The sequence below is a fragment of the Carcharodon carcharias genome, chromosome 1 (genome assembly GCF_017639515.1).
Source record: "Carcharodon carcharias isolate sCarCar2 chromosome 1, sCarCar2.pri, whole genome shotgun sequence".
In the NCBI taxonomy this organism is placed as follows: domain Eukaryota; kingdom Metazoa; phylum Chordata; class Chondrichthyes; order Lamniformes; family Lamnidae; genus Carcharodon; species Carcharodon carcharias.
Genome location: NC_054467.1, coordinates 70,405,086 through 70,416,061, shown reverse-complemented (window position 1 = coordinate 70,416,061; position 10,976 = coordinate 70,405,086).

The following is a 10,976-nucleotide window of genomic DNA, read 5'->3' as shown; positions in this document are numbered from 1 at the left end:
ACTGTTTGGCACACATGTAGTCCTGTATTGTACCTTCATCAGGTTGGCACCTCAATTTTAGGTATGCCTGGCATGCTCTGCTGCACTTTTCAATAAACCACGGTTGATCCCCTGGCTTGATGATAATGGCAGATTGAGCGATATGACAGACAATGAGGTTACAGATTGTTGAGTATAATTCTGCTGCTGCTGATGGCGCACAGTGCCTCATGGATGCCCAGTTTTGAGTCGGTAGATCTGTTCTCTATCCATGCATTTAGCATGGTAGTAATGCCGCACAGCATGGTGGACAGTATCCTCAGTGCAAAGATGTGATGTTGTCTCCACAAGAATGCTGTGGTGGTCAATCCTACCAACACTGTTAATAACTGATGCATCTGCAACAGGTAGATTGGTAAGAATGAGATCAAGTAGACTGTTCCCGCTTGTTGGTTTCCTCAATGCAGGCCCAATCTGGCAGTTATGTCCTTCAGGCCTTGGCCAGATTGGTCAATAGTGGTGCTACCTAGCCACTCTTGGTGATGGACATTGAATTCCCTCACTCAGATTACATTCTGTCTCCTTGCTACCTTCAGTGCCTCTTCCAAATGATACTCAACATGGAGGAGTGCCAATTGATCAGCTGAGGGATGAGTGGGGTAGGTGGTAATGAGCAGAAGATCTCCGTGTCCTGGTTTTATCTGATGTCATAAGACTTCATGGGGTCCTGAGTCACTGAGGACTCCCAGACCAACACAAATCTGTATGTCACTGTACTGCCACCTCAGGGATTGTGATAAAGGCGTCTGGCATGTTGACTGTAAGATATGATTGGGTGAGTATGATTTTGTCAGGCTATTGTTTGACAAGCCTGTGGGATAACTCTCCAATTTTGGCACAAACCCCTGTCATGAAGCTATTAACGTATATAATATTATTGGAAGATATCTTTCTTTTAAAACATAGGTTTAGTCTGTGGGTGTGTCTTAATTGGATTAAAGCTAGCTATTCTGGGTGCTTGAGATGTAAGAGACACCTATCTAGCAGATACCAAGAGATATGTTTCTATTACTAATAAAATTGGTACTAAAAAAGGAGTTTTATTGTTAGAGGTTTAGTTCAGAGGTTGGTGATACAATGAGAATTTACATTCAATGAGCTGTGCTAGGTATAACTTCAGCAGTTTTGTGTGTGTAGAGCAGAGACAATGTGAGATTAACAGCAGCTGTAAGCCTACAACCGTTTCCACAGGAACCAAAGTGAAAAGAACTTCATTTTGAAATTGTGAGGTGAAAATGCTTTGCCTGGTGTTTGGTTAAGTCTATGGGTTGCTGTTGCCTTAAAGGAGATTAGTTTAGGAATTTGTTAAAAGTTATGATAGTAGTACTTTGTAGCCATGTATCTGTGTTCAGTGTATTGCAACTTAATAAAATGTTTCATCAAGTTTAATATAAAACCTCTCGAGAACTGGTGGTCTGATTCCTGAACGTAGTGTCACATCTCAAACATAACACTTTTAAATTATAAGTTATGACAGTTGTTTAAAGTTTCCCTCCGGGATTTTTAAATAACTCAGCCGTGCCAACTGCATCAGTCATAATACCCTCATATGTTAGGAAGGAGGATTTTGCAGTGTCAACTGGGCAGGTATGCCGCCGTTGTTCCCAATGCCTTGGATGATGCCGGGTAGTCAATCTGGTTTTATTCGTTTTTGATTTTTCAGTAGTGGTTTGCCACAACTGAGTGACTTGCTAGGCCATTTCAGAGGGCATTTAAAAGTCAACTACATTGTGTGGGCCTGGAGTCACATGTAGCAGACCAAGTAAGGACAGCAGATTTTCTTCCCTTAAGGACATTAGGGAACCATATGTGTTTTTACGACAATCGACAATTGTTTCTTGCTCACCATTACCGAGGCTAGCTTTTCATTTCAAATTTAATAATTCATTAGATTTCAATTCTACCAGCTGCCATGGTGGTGTTTGAATCCCTGTCCCCCAGAACATTAGTCTGGGCCAGGATACTGGGCATTGACCTGCATGAAATGTTGCATATTGTCGAAAGTCACCAGGATTTCTTTTTTTATTCATTCAAGGGATGTTGGCTTTGCTGGCTCAGCCAGCATTTATTGCTTATCTCTACAGTCATTTAAATTAGCAGACAGCATTAAGTTTGCCTGCTGCTGCATTGGAAGCAGCAAGTGCGTTGTAATCCTGCATTCTATTGCCCTTGAGAAAGTGGTGGTGAGCTGCCTTCTTGAACTGCTGCAGTTTATGTGGTGTAGGTGCACCCACACTGCTGTTTGGGAGGGAATTCCAGGATTTTGATCCAGCGACAGTGAAAGAATGCTGATATATTTCCAAATCAGGATGGTAAGTGGCTTGGAGGGGAACTTCCACATGGTGGTGTTCCTATGTATCTGCTGCCCTTGTTCTTCTAGATGGTGGTGGTCGTGGGTTTGGAGGGTGATGTCTAAGGAGCCTTGGTGTGCTTCTGCAGTGCATCTTGTAGATGGTACACACTGCTGCTACTGTGTGTAGCTGGTGGAGGGAGTGAATGTTTGTCGATGGGGTGTCAGTCAAGCGGGCTGCTTTGTCCTGGATGGTGTCAAGTTTCTTCAGTGTTGTGGGAGCTATACTCATCCAGGCAAATGGGGAGTAAAAACCAAAAAACTGCGATTGCTGGAAATCCAAAACAAAAACAGAATTACCTGGAAAAACTCAGCAGGTTTGGCAGCATTGGCGGAGAAGAAAAGAGTTGACGTTTCGAGTCCTCATGACCCTTCGACAGAACTTGAGTTCGAGTCCAAGAAAGAGTTGAAATATAAGCTGGTTTAAGGTGTGTGTGTGGGGGGCGGAGAGATAGAGAGAGAGAGAGAGGTTGGGGGGGTGGGTGGTTGTAGGGACAAACAAGCAGTGATAGAAGCAGATCATCAAAAGATGTCAACGACAAAGGGAGGAGCTTCACCCTGATGAGCAAGGGGCAGCAGGACCCCCTCCGGACCGAGAGGATGAGGCTCACAGGCTGCAAGTAGCCGCTTCTGAAGACCCAGGGTGTACAGAAGATGCATCTCTTATCTGCAGATGAGCGAGAGACAGTTCTGTCGATTCCTCCACATGTCCAGGGATCTGGTGGCTCACACCTGCTACATTCTCCATGGGTTGACGCCACGGGGACTGGGAGGACATCCTTTGCCAGTGGCTCTGAAAGTCACTGTCACTCTTAACCTCCATGCAAGTGGCTCTTTCTGGAGGACATATGCGGGGTCAAGCTTCCATCCACAAGTGCATACAGGACTTGATGGATGCCCTGCCTACAAGGCCCACAATTATGTGCACTTTGCTAGAGATTCGAGCTAGCCAGGCAGCCTGAGCACTGGGTTGTGCTGCTATGTCTGGATTCCCACTGGCACAGGCTGCTATCAACTGCACTCATGTGGCTATATCCCTGGCAACAAGCAATGTAATATATCAACAGGAAAGGCTTCTTCTCATTCTAATGTGCAGCTGATCTGCGTCCACCAGAAACATCATGCAAGTTTGTGCCAGATATCTGGGAAGCAGCCATGAATCCTACATCTTGAGTAGATCGTGGATCCCGGACATTTTCAAGGGACCACTCAAAATCCAGGGCTGGCTGCTCAGTAACAAAGACTACCTGCAAAGGCTGTGGCTGATAACACCCATCCGATGACACAAACTCCAGCTAAGGGAAGGTACAACGATGCTCATTCCACCACACAAACATTGGTAGAGTAGACCATTGGCATCTTGAAGATGTGATTCCAACGCCTCGACAGATCTGGCAGAGCACTGCAGTACACTCCGCAGAGGGTCTTGTAGATCATTATGGCTTGCTGCACCATGCACCTGGCACTGCAAAGTGGGGAGGACATGCCAGGTGCCAAGGTGGAGGAGTTGCATGTCACTTCCTATGATGAGGATATCGAGAAGGATGAGGGCAATGAGGTCGAAGAAGCTGAGGCTCCAATGGAAAAAACCATAGCATGGACTAGACAATGCAGGCGTACACATGAGGTGCTCATAGCTACCAGATTCCTAGAAAACGATGATGAGTAGCAGTGCTTATCCTGTTGGACCAGTGCCCTCCACGATGGGTCCAAATTACCACCAGTGTGGCTAGCCTTCTCAATCATCCTCTTCATTCTGAATATTTACACATTCTGCTCACCATGTCCTCATCCTTTGAAGGATGATGAAGCCTTGGGGGCATGTGTCCTTGCTGAGATGAGGTAACGACTGCAGGAGGTTGTTCCAGCATCACACAACAGAAGACGCTGCCTCTTCAAGTGTCTCTCCAGTGCCCAAGTTGCTAAGGCAGTCTACAAGAGGCAGGAGTTGCACTGTAGTCCTCAATGACTTGTGGCAGTGTACATTCAGTCTGACAAAACACCTCAAGGAGATCAATCTCCAGTAACGATAAAAGGTCTTATGTGTCACATTGATGGTGATACTGCGAGCCTAGTCTTGGGCCAAGGCAGGCGAGGATGTTCAACAGGTATTAACGGGTATTAACGTTCAAAGCGCTCAGTCCTCAGTTAATCACCATTGAGACCCTCCACTTTCAGTTAGGGATGCTGGTTTCCAGTTAGCCTGATCTTTCAATGGACATAGATCACCTCACAATGACCATCTTCACACATTTGCCTAATAGACATGAAAAAGTTTCCTTTTCGACATCATCAGTTTCCCATAATGGTCAGTCCTGGCCCTTGTGAGACTGAAAATGCAGACACACCCTGGAGACCTCAAAGTTGCTCTTCATTGATAATGAAGACCACACATCAGCTGCATTACATCCTAGCTCCTAGCCCATTTCTGCCCTCAGCATTGTCTTCCTGCTGTTATGACATGGCAGATGATGTGTGCCAGGCAGTCCAAATCCACAAGGGAAACTTGGTCCCTCTATCACAATGGTTTTGCAATTGTATTCATTATGAGAAGATGTGTGCACTAAATTTAGAAGTAGTAAGTTCACCAAGACCTTTAGAGATTTGAAAAATTAAATTAAAATATTTATTAACAAAATAAAAAATTTCAAGCACACACATAAAAATACAATTAATTACTACTATAATAACTCCTAAAATTCCTAAATAACCTGACCCTCAGTTACATCCCCTTTAAGTCAATGGTCCAAAATAGATTTTAGATTTAAAACAGAACCAGAAAGTTAACACAATACCCACTTGACAGTGGAATTCCAAATGGCTTTTCCCCATCTTCAGTTTCATTATGTAGAAGACTTATGCACAAATGGCTGGAGGTTTCATTGAGGCTATTTCACACACCCTTGTTAGATCTTACATGGCCTTCTCCCACATAACCTTTCATTCCTCTTTACATAGGTTTCTCTGTTTTAATATGTAAATTCTATTCTTCCAAATGTCATTGAAACTGTATCTTCCTCAGAATATAAACCTTGCATGTTGCCAGTATTATCAGTATCCTTTGGGAAAAATAAACACACTCCTAAGCCTTGCTTATTTTGCTAGTTGTAAACAAAGATCCCTTTTAAATCCAACAATCCCTTCATTTATTTAAAAATGCAAATTCCCTTCACACCTTACATGCTAAACCAGCATCCATGCTTACTCATTAGCATGTCAAGCACCTAGCTAGATTTCAATCTTGCAGTCTACTTGATTCCAAAAGTAATTAAATCTCACAGACAAACCCAATTGTACCTACCCCCATAAACCTATTTCACAATAAACCAGAAAAATATTATGAAAATTATTATACTTTTGTCACACTGTCAAGCTAACATATAAACATCGAGACCATGCTCAACTGTTACATTGGCTGCAATACATCTCTATATGGACATAGCATTGCTGAGCTCGACGAGTGTTTAGAGGAGGGGAGGCTAAGCAGAATGAATGGGCCAGGGCTGCATCCTTTCTTTTTGATGATAACCTTGTGGGCACTATGCAGGCAATTCCAAGGTGTAAAACGGTTAAAGCTGTAGCGTTGGGTGGAAGGACAAAATTGGGCCTGTGAGGGACAGAGCACTGGCACGTTGAGGTGGGAAGGTGTGCACACGTAATGGTCAGTTTAGCAGATGTGCGCTCATAGAATCAACAACACACAAGGCTGGCAGGAGCGCAACCGAACTCTGAGTATGGGCTTATAGATTGCAATCTCTCATGGATGACAAAGGAAAGATTACCCTTTTCCATGTACATCTATGTCTCTCTTTTTACACTACACCTTCACCTTTCCACAATGCAGACGAGTCAGGAGACTACATGAGCTTCCATCTTACACAGGTACAAGTGAACATCACTCGAACCTGCAATGCCTGTCGACAAGATGCCTTGCACAAGCACACTTTAGGTTGAGGGTGAGGCATCACTGATGTTGATAATGAACTGAGAAGGGACACACACTATGATGAGTTGGCTGCACACAACATCAACCCGAGGCACATGATGCGAAATCTGCGATAAGTGGTGGGAGGGAACATGGTGTGACTTCTGATTGAGCACAACACAACTCAGCATACAACAGGTGATGTGGAATGGGTGCAGTTTTATCTATACTAGTGGAAAGTGTACATATGTGGTGAACGCCCATGCTACCATTGTTTTTTTTTATTTGATTACTGTGAGTCTGGAGTCACATGTAGGCAAGACCAGGTAAGGATTGCAGGTGGATTTTTACAACAATCAACAATGGTTTCATGGTCTTTTAGACTTTCAATTCCAGATAATTATTGAATTTAAATTCCACCATCTGCTGTGGTGGGATTCAAACCCGGGTTCCCAGACAATTACCCTGGGTCTCTGGATTGCCAGCCTAGGGACAGTACCACTACGCCACCACCTCCTTCCTGCTATGTGTTCCTTATATTTCTTGATCTTCCTAACCCTACCACTATGTCTTGGTGCATTCCTGACATCCACAGCGGAGGTGGAGGCAGCCCGCTGACTGCTCTGCCCTGTTGTCTTTGATGACTTTGACGGGCTTCCTCTGGAGGCCCGAGACATGGAGGGCCCCAGCCTGCTTTGGGTCTCCTGCTGTAGGGCAGGTGCACTCTCTTCAGCCTCTGGAGCTGGAGGTGACGGGATCACAGGAAGAGGGGATTGGGATCAGCTGTACATTCCCGGAGTCACCTGGGTGGATGGCTGCTGTCCTCATCCCCATGGGTGCCTGAGGGTCCCTGGCTGACTCCTTGAGGAGATAGGGCACCGGGAATGAGATCTGGGAGCCCTGGCCCCCTCTCGCGTAGCCCCTGGTTGTTGGGCCTATAGCAGCACTATATCGTGACGATCTAGACCCCTGATCATTGCATGAATCAGTATTCATTGAGCTTATAAACTCGGCAACTCGCGCAGTTGAGTTCAGCTTTAATGACACCATGTATGCCCAAATAGATGGTGTTGCCATAGAATCCTGTCCAGGCCCAGCTCTCACAAACTTCCTTCCATGAGAAATGTGTCTTTGATGGAATGACACCTAACCTCCTACCCCTCTCATTTTTACGATATGGGGATGATATGTTTGCGATATTTAAATCAAGAGGAGCATGCAATAATTTCCTTGCATGTTTTAATGGGCTCCATCATACGCTCAAATTCATGTTTGAAATGGAACAGTCAAACGAATTCCCTTTCCTTGATGTATTAGTTGAGAAATCTGCCAGGGGTTTCTCTACCATGGTCTATCACAAGTCACTGGTCTATACACACATTGGGATTCTTACAGTTCCACACGCTATAAAATTGGTCTTATCTGCAACCTCATAAATAGGACCCAAGCCATTTGATGCTGAAATGGGCACATCAAAGACATCCTGCGGGATAATGGCTACCCTGACCAGATCATTTCGCGCTGTATGTCACGCAAACACATGAACGGGCTTAAGGCCGTCACTTTTGGCCCTCAAAAGTGCCCAGTGTACCTCAGATTACCATGGAAGGACATGGTATCTCAAAAATTTGAGCAATAGGTGAAGCTAGCTGTTTCACACTGCTTCTATATAGTAACAACACGAGTGGTATTCAACACTAATTGGAGGCTGCCGTCAAGCCGAAAAGACGTTCTGTCTATCACAAAAGAGTAATGTGGAATATGAATTTCAGTACCAGTGTAATGCTACGTATGTAGGCTGTGCATCCCAAAGACTGGCGGATTGTATCAAACAGCATGTCCCAGCCACAGTTTGTAATGGGCAAGGTACAGACTGTACCCAACCAGCCCCTCCTCGCAAATCTGAAAACACAGTGCCCAAAATTCAATGTCATTCCACGATTGGACAACGTTTGCTAAATAGTCCGCAGTGTGTTAAAAATTATGCTAACAACCAATTGAAGATTGTCAGTCATTCTCATAGTGTGGCGCATATGCATGCACTGGAAACTACATATATGAATACACAGGGCCCTGTTCTTTGCAGACAGAAAGAACATGTATACACATTGCACCTGTTTCAGCTAAACAAAATAAATGTTCATTCACTAATGAACCACTAATGGTTCATTCCTCAAGGCAATGCCGTGACCAGTCAGAGTCAAGCTACCTGGTTTAAGTTTCAAACAATGCTTGGCAGTTAACTGTCAGTCACCATTACCCAGTGCATTCTCCATGGCAATGCCTGTACCAATCAGGGTCCATTTGCCAGCCAGTCAGCACTTTCTTCTCATACAGTATAAAGTTGTTACTTCCCCTGACATTGGTATTCTTGTGATTGTCCTGATGAGTGCAAGATGGAAAGCTTTGACAAAGTGTCTTTTTTCAGCAATATTCAAAGATAACTAATTATCATTTCTACCTGGATACAAGACCCATGCGATTCACATTGCCATAGAGATGGACTTTGGGAAGAGAAGAGTCCATAGAAGGCCATTGCGGTATTGACTTACAGGGTTTTCTGTGATATTGCTGAACCTGACAGAAACAAGTCAGTCTGCAAGAATCTGAGACAGCAGGAAAATAGAGGCAGCCAGTCCTGCAACTGAAGCAGAGAAAATGCTGATTCCATTGTTTACCATGCAGAAGGCGGGTGGGAACTCATGCTGAGATTCAGGAGACCAAGTTCAGGAGGATTTAAAGGAGAATGGAAGATTCGCCTAGCCTTGTCTAGAGAGAAGAATTTCCAAATTAAGCCTCACAGTAAAAGTCAATTTGGGGATTAGAAGTTTCCGGCTAAGAAAGGAAAAAGGAAACAAGTCATTAGGAGTCGGGAATAGCTTTGGACTGGCTCTGGAAGAATAAAGTGTCCAACTGAGGGACACAGTAAAGCATTACTGGTGGAAGATTTTCAGTTGTTTTAAAAGTTAAATGGGGTTTAAAATCTAAATGTAGCTTAGAGTATAAGTTGCCTACAAAATAGTGTTTAGTCAAAATAAACATATAGACAAGAAATATTAACTGTTTCTCTCTCCACAGATGCTGCCAGACCTGCTGAGTTTTTCCAGCATTTTCTGTTTTCAAATTTCCAGCATCTGCAGTATTTTGCTTTTATAGTGTTTGGTCAATGTTAACTTTAGGTTGTTTGTTACCGTAAAAGTTTTAAAACTTGAAATTTTGTTGAGCGATCTTTGTTAGAAACTGGGATTCAAATATCTCTTTAAAAGTTATCAGTATCTACAGAGATCATGACACTCCTTAGGGGTCTTTCATAGGCTTGTGACGCTCTACTGGAAGCTCCTTTGGATCAGTGTTTCCCTGGTCTCCCTGGTTCCAAGAAGCTCTTGCCCTGCCAGCTCCTCTAAATGGCTCCTCAGGAATTGCTAATGGACTCCTCCTCTGACATCTCATGTCTTTCCAAACCCTCCTCCTCCAACTCCTCACCTTGAGAAAGAACGAGACTGTGCTAAGCACAATGGACTATAAAAATCAGGGACACTCGAGCTGGTGGATACTGCAGAGATCCTGCAGACTGGTCCACAGATTGGAACCTCAGCCTTAGCAGACCAATCGTCCTGTGGTGGCCCTTGTAGAGGCATGGTGCTATACCTCTCTTCAGCACAGGTTTGAGGATCTCTAATTGATGTTGTCAGCCACTTGTTCAGTTGTTCCCTTTTAAACCCATCATCCAGCCATGCATGGGGGTAAAAAGCCTTGGGACCTAGGAATGACAGAGAATGTAAGCATCATTGCAACTCCCAGGATACTGTGCACAAACCTGGCGAATTCATACACACAAGCTGCACATTCAGTAAGTGAAAGCCCTTCCAGTTTACAAAAGCTCCTGATTGGCCTCAGGGTTGCCAACCCTCCTGGAATGGCTGGGAGTCTCCTGGAATTGGCATCAATCTTCCGGTGGCCAAAAAAAACCTTCCAGGAGATTTTAAAACAATATTTTATGTTGACGTCATTTAGTGAGTTGAGCCAGCTTGCTCCACAAGTATCATCAACAAGCTCCCCCTCCCCACCCCCTACAAACCAGGAAGAAGAGTCCCATTGGTGCTTTTTGGGAAACGTAGTCTCTCTATCCCAGCGTGGAGGTGAGCAGGAAACAAGGCGGTAGGCAGACTACAACTCCCAGAGGACACGGCTGCTGGGCGTGGGATGGAGGGGGGATTGGGGGAGGTAGTGGTTTGGAGGAGGGTGGGGGCAGGGAGGGTGGTGGTGCGACCCAGCAAGCCAGAAGTTGAGACACAGGATGGGGAGGAGCAGCTGGATTCAGCTGTGATAAAGGGTAATAGCTCAATTGCTGATGTTTCCAGTATCTATCCCCACCCCCCCCACCACAATTATTGCACATTGACAGCTATAAGAGGAGGTGGGGTGGGATTTGTATTTATGTATCTCTGTTTGTGGCAAACTCAAACCTAGAACAACTTGTGCTAGTTGCCACGTTCCATGATTTCACTTTAGCCAACGTCTCCTGGAGTATGTCCAACTATTGTTGGCAATTCTAGCTGGCCTGCAGGTGTCCTGATTGCCACATGGGTTTAATCAATAGTGTGTTGCATCTGCAGGAAGCCTGCGATTGCTCCAAAGCCTCTCGCTCGCTCCACTTGGCTC